The sequence below is a fragment of the Mycena indigotica genome, assembly GCF_014461135.1.
Source record: "Mycena indigotica strain 171206Taipei chromosome Unknown Mind.scaff0018, whole genome shotgun sequence".
Lineage (NCBI taxonomy): Eukaryota > Fungi > Basidiomycota > Agaricomycetes > Agaricales > Mycenaceae > Mycena > Mycena indigotica.
Genome location: NW_023503017.1, coordinates 614,174 through 620,679, shown reverse-complemented (window position 1 = coordinate 620,679; position 6,506 = coordinate 614,174).

Below are 6,506 nucleotides of genomic sequence, written 5' to 3'. Positions count from 1 at the left end.
CCCGCTTCTCGCTAGAATCCATCCAATTCTATGCAAAATACCCAAAGGGAGTGTATTCTAAAAGGCATATTCGGTTTGGCGCTCAGTGGAGACTCGAAATCGACAACTCCTAGACTAGGGCCACCCCTATCTCTGTTGGTATCGACGACTGACATCATTGGAACGTGGTTTCGGATCATGCTGGAGGATCGGGAGTGCCAAGGGACGGTTAAACGGTGAAAAACCTACTCAATTGATTGGGGCCTGGACCTGTGATCAACGGCGATTCTAAAACACTGTCGAGGAACTGATCATCTGAACATTGGAAATGCGCCAGGAGAGTTGGGACAACTACCGCTGAGGCCATACGCACAAGATACGAGTTATGGGTGTCAATCGAAAGCTGGGAAGCAGAGCTATCCACTTATCCTACTCAAGATCGAGGGATTCTTCACAAGCAAAACTAGATGGTCGCGAACACGGAAGATTTACACAGGTCATTGACTCCAACACACGCGATACCAGTCATCTGGACCTGGATTTTCGACTCCGGGTCGTATGGCGAAACGATACCTATACAATTATGCACATGGACGACTTTTCTTACTCGAGATTTTCCCTGATTCTATCAATTTCTGTTTAGTATTTATACCTCTGTTTTGTATTTGGCAGGTTCACGGATTGCCCCGCTCTACTAGGTGCATCTGGGGATCTAGCTCGTCAATTTATCTTGCTAGCTCTTTCGAAATAGTATCATCGCGTCGAAGGATTATTGGTTGAGGGTTTCGGTTGCCGTTTAAAAGAGAGTTCCGGTTGCTGTTTATTGGGTTTCGGTTGCTGGTCGAGAGTTTAAGGCAGTTAGTTCCTGACTCGAGACAACTCAGAGGGTTTAAGGCAGTTAGTCCTGATCCAACGAGTATAAACTCTCCGGGCATCGTATTGGCGCTTCTCTATTGCTGAGTTTCGTCGATAGTACGCTTTGGGGCACAACAAATCAACGTTTTTCGCAAGAAACTCGTATCAACCCTACAACCTTACACATTTGTGCCAAGGCTCTGTTCACAGGGGTCTGTTCTCGCACAAGGAGTCGACGATATTTTGGGTTTTGTGACTTTCCCTACTCGACATTATACAACTTTCTCTCTATCTCAAGTGGAGTTTTGGTTGTTTTTGTTAGTTTGGTTAGTTAGAGGCTCATTTGCTTTGTCCCCACTCCGCACTCATCAGCGAATCTCCTTGGTTGGGCGAAAGGAGGTGTAGAAGATGCGGTCGCCGTCTTCAAGATGCTCGTCGTCGTCGAGGTCTGGCGAGGGACTCGGAGGGTCCGAAAGTAGCTCCGAGTTCGTCATCAGCATCGTCTGGACCGGCAATATCGATAGCACAAACGGTGGGGAAGGCGCCCGAGAGCAAACGCGATTTGAGGAGTCGGAGGCGCCGAACCTCAGCGCGCTCGGTCCGTTCCTCGTCGCGGCAAGTGGAGCAGCTTCGGGGGCATCGACTCATTTTCACCTCTTTCGTTTCCCAGTTGATCTCAGGGTTGTGTTTCTTGAGCCAGGAGTATCCGAGTATCAAATCCTGTTTCCCAAGGTGGGTTACAGCCAGCTGAACGCGTTCGGAGTGTCCGTTGTACCGTAGAACGAGGTCCGCGATTTGGCGAATAGACCCAGCATCATTGGGAGTACCATCGACATTGTAGACCGGTATGGGTACTGAGAGATTTCGGACTGGCACGTTGTTTCGGTTGACATATTCGGTGTCGATAAAGTCCGAAGTGGCTCCGCAGTCGACCAGTCCCGAGAGGGAGAGCTTGAGCGCGTTCGCAGTGGACTCAAGTTCGAGAGGAAGGTGGAGCGAGAGGAGCGGCAGAGATGGTATAGCTGCCAGGTAACTTTTTCTCCCAGGCAAGTCGGCGAATCCGAACGGGGGCTTCGGAGGGGGCAGGGGGTGCGTCTTTCGTTTCAGGCTCGTTGTAGGGCAAGGGAGTTGATTCATCATACAAACAAGTGAAACGATTTATGGACGCGAACGAGGGCACACCAGTCACTCGTCGCGGGGGACAAAATCCTCTGCCGGAGCCTCCGAATGCGCCTCTGCTAAGGCCGCGGTGTCGGACAGCCGCGCAAGCAGCTCTCCCAGCATCTCGTCGCCAAGTTGCTGGATTATCTCGTCAAGGATGTCCACATGGCGAACATCAGCGGGGAGCGGACAATCCCGGGCCAAGTGGTTGGGGTTGTGCGGGCCCGATCGGCCTGGCAGCCCGACCCAAACCATGACACCTGAACCCTCATCCCCCGACATTACAGCAGAAGAAACTCTCTACGGGATCAACCGGACAAGATTGCCAGGTTCGGCGCTGACTCAGGCTCGGAGTACGAGTCCGTTCCGCCCTCGTCACCGCCCCTGCCACTTGTCCCCTCCTCCTCTACTCCTGTGGTCCCCGCACCCGTCATGCCGTCCGGAGTCACTCCTACCGCAGACGCCCGGCTGGACTCACTCGAGGCGAAAATCGATAGCCTAACTGAGGCCCTTGCTTTACTCACCAACCAGGCTTCCGCTGCCGCTGCCGCTGCTAATAATGCTGGCGGACCCCAAACACCATCGCCGGAGACGTCGATTCCGACTCCGACTCCGGTCCAGGGCGACTCCGAAGCCCTTTTTGGCGACATCAACCTCGCCTCAAAATTGGTCTTGCGACCAAACCCCCCCGTTCACCTTCAACAGCGATCGGAAATGCGGCTGCGCGTTCCTCTACGCAGTCCGCACCTACGCCCGCCTTGCCCCTGAGGCCTTCGTGGTCAACGGAGAGGCGAGCGAGGAAAAGGCTGTCCGCTATGCCATGTCGTTTATGGCAGAAGGACCCGCTCAGCAATGGGCGGAGCGCCACGGAAGCAAAGCCCCGTTTCCGTTTCCGTCCTGGGGCTCGTTCGTTTCCGAGTTTCGACTCCGGTTCGTCGAGGAGAATGAGCAAGATCACGCTCTCTCCAAGCTGGAGACTTCCGCCTATCACATGGGTACAAAGGATGTCTACCAGTACACCGACGACTTCGAGGACCTGATGGACATCGCCGGATTCGAAGACGCGCTGGTCAAGGTGACCAAGTTCCGCCACGGACTTGACCCCTTGATCAATAACGGAATCACGTCCTCGAACAACCCCCCGGACCTCCGGGATTACCTTAGCTGGCGCACCCGGGCCTTCCGTCAATACGAGGCCCTGGTCCGGGCCAAGCTGATCAAGTCAGCCGCCCCCAAGACGCCTGGCGGTTTGATTCGGACTCCGTTTCCGGTCAACCGCATCCCGGCTCCGGCCCCTTTTCGCCCGGTGGCTCCGGTCGTGCCACCCCGCCCCCGCGCCCCGCTCCGGCGCCTCCAGCTCCCGTCCCTATGGAGTTGGATCGCACCAGGGCTCGGGGTGCCCCTCGTCGCGCCTGCTTCAGGTGCGGCGACCCAAACCATCTCGCCGGGATTGCCCCCTCCCCCGCCGATGTCCGCTCAACGGACATCCTCGACGAGGTGATCCAACAACTCGGTGACGAGATGTTAGCGGAGTTGATCGCCCGCTACACGGACACAGCTGCCCTGCCGGAGACGGCAGCGGAGTCGATGGCCGGAGAGGATTTTGTCCCCCGCGACGAGTGACTGGTGTGCCCTCGTTTGCGTCTATAAATCGTTTTGCCTCTTTGTATGATGAATGCAGTTCCTTGCCCTACAATGAGCCCAAAACGAAAGACACACCCTCTCCTGCCCCCGCCTCGACTCCGTCTCCGACTCCGCCCGCGAATGCAGTTCCTTGCCCTACAATGAGCCTGAAACGAAAGACACACCCTCTCCTGCCCCCGCCTCGACTCCGTCTCCGACTCCGCCCGCGACTCCGGTCATCGTCCTTCGCCGCCTCACTGCCTGGGAAAAGAAACTGCCCAAGCAGTACACCGTTGCCGCTGCCCCTGGGGCGAACTCCCTCCACCTCCCGTTAGAGCTCGAGTCCACCACCAGCGCCTGAAGCTCTCACTCTCTGGGCTTGTCGACTGTGGGGCCACCTCCGACTTCATTGACACGAACTATGTTGCTCGGAATGGCATTCCGGTCCGCACCCTCGATCAGCCGATTCCGGTTTTCAATGTCGATGGCACCCCCAATGACGCTGGCTCCATCAGACAGATCGCGGACTTGGTCCTGCGCTACAAGGGCCATGCCGAACGAGTTCAGCTGGCCGTCACCCATCTTGGCAAGCAAGACCTCATCCTGGGGTATTCCTGGTTGCGGAAACATAACCCAGAGATCAATTGGGAAACCAAGGAGGTCAGGATGACACGGTGCCCCCGCAATTGCTCGACCTGCCGTGAGGAAGAGCGCGTCGAACGGACCGAGTTGCGGCGACTCCGGTCGCTTCAGAAGCGTCTCCGCTCCGGCCCGTTCCCCTCAGTCTGCGCCATGGACCTTTCTGGGTCTGATGACGGTGAAACGCGGAAAATGGGACAATGGGTGGAAAGGATAGGGAGGATGGATACTAGCACAAAACACAGAACCAACAAAACTCAACACTCAAATCAACACTTCTCTCTAACCCTAATGTAAACCCTAACCCTAGGCTAGGTTTACTATCCAATCCAATCAATGTTCGTGTTCAGCGCGCGTGTTCGGGGGTTCCAACCAAAGTATATGGTTGCTGCAATTCAGATAGGTTCAACAATGGGTGTGGTGGTGGTGAAGAATGGATGGAATAGACAACAACAACAATATTTCTGCAAAGATCAGCAAAATCAACAGCGTTCGGGGTTCTCGGGCAGCGTAGATCAACAAAACAAATCTTATCTGGTTCACAAATTCAAGTCTCGTCGTCGTCGTAGTCGTTCTCGAAGGCAGCAGTTCCACTTTCCACTATGGGGAGCAAAACAACCGCTTGAGAGGCGCGTTGGATTCTAAAGTCTACTGTAGTATACAGCGGGAATATATACCTGGAGGCTCCCTGCCTTATCTAATCACTGGCCGCGGCCCACGGCGTCTCCGCGGTCACGTGCCCCGTTCTGAAACGGTTTCATCCGTCTCTGACGCGTCCCAGCCCCGTTTCGCGTTTGCGACGCGTCCCAGTCTCCATAAACGTTGCATCCCTTCGTTTGAAGGGTTCGCGTTTCACCCTGCTCGCGTTCGAGCCAAAACGCTCCCTCCTTTAGTGTTTGGGGGTGTCCGGCCGGCCGCGGCCCGGTCCGAGTCCGCTCCGGAGCTCACCCGCCTGCCCGAAAATGGCCCGAATGGCCGTTCCGGCCCGTTTCCACGACTTGGCGCGTTGCGCGCACGACATCTCCCCCTTTTTTAAATCTTGAGTGTCCCCACTCACATAGATCTGCGCTGATCTTCTGTTTAGATCGTCCGCGGCGACCTAATTGATCCGGCTGCGCCATGCCGTATCGCTCGCTTAAATGCCCCCGCTGCCAGCACATCGCTCTCCTTTCACCTTCATCTTCTGTTTGCCCATGTCTTATCCCTCTGCTTTCGATTTTTCCACCTTTGCGCTGTCGCTGCCAGCTCAGTACGACACGCCGGCGCATTCACCTGTCTCATTCCGACCCCCCGCGTCGCCCTGGAGGTTTCGCTGGGTCCCCACGGCGAGATAGAACTCCCTCGTCTTCACGAACATCCGCTGCCTCCCAACACCAATGAAGTCTTCCGAGCAATGCGCTCTCGCGGCTTGGTTCGTGCCCTTTCCACCCTGCTTGCAACCTCTTGACCCCGCCCGTAGTCTCTCGCCAAGTGCTCGTACTGCACTGAGAACGGTCTCGTGTGCCGCTTCCGTTCAAGCGGGATCGCCTGTTCGAACTGTATCTTCGGCGCCATCGACGACTGCTCTTTCGTCGACCCAATCCTCTTCCTGTCTTCACTCAAAGAATGGCGCGAGGATGAGATTCGGGGTGTCTGGGCCGAACTAGCACTTCAAATCCCTGATCCCAACCAGCTGGGTGCGTAGTTTTGTCACTTTTCAATCCCCCACGCGTCCTAACCTGGTTCTGTGCTCAGAAATATGCCGTTCGTACGCTGTAGAACACGCCGAGCGCTCAGCTCAAGGCGCTATCGCTCTCTTTGAGGTAACACAATGCCGCCCGGGTCCCCAGCGCTCACTGTCCGCCTCCACAGTCTCTTACAACTACCATGCGCGGGTTCGCACGGGAGGGCTACGTCGACCTGGCCCAACTCCCCAGCGATTCCGAGCACCTCGGCCGCGTGCTTCGCCTCGCCCTCGATTCTCGTTTCGAATAGATACTGCTGTTTGCGCCGTGTTCTTGTTTTGCAGTAAATGCCAACTCGTTTGTGGTTGCCCCAGTCCCCGGCCTTGCACTCTATACTCTGAGATGTCGACCCGGGCTAACGGCGCCCTCGCTCCTGCCTCGCCCTCGTCCCTCAGTCGCGCGTCCCGAACTCCAAACCGCGGTCCTGGAGACCGTCGCCGCCGCTCCAAGAGCCCCGGCTACTTCCTTCGTCGCAACCTCTCCAGTCTCGATTCCGAACTTGAATGCCTTGAACGACACCGTCGC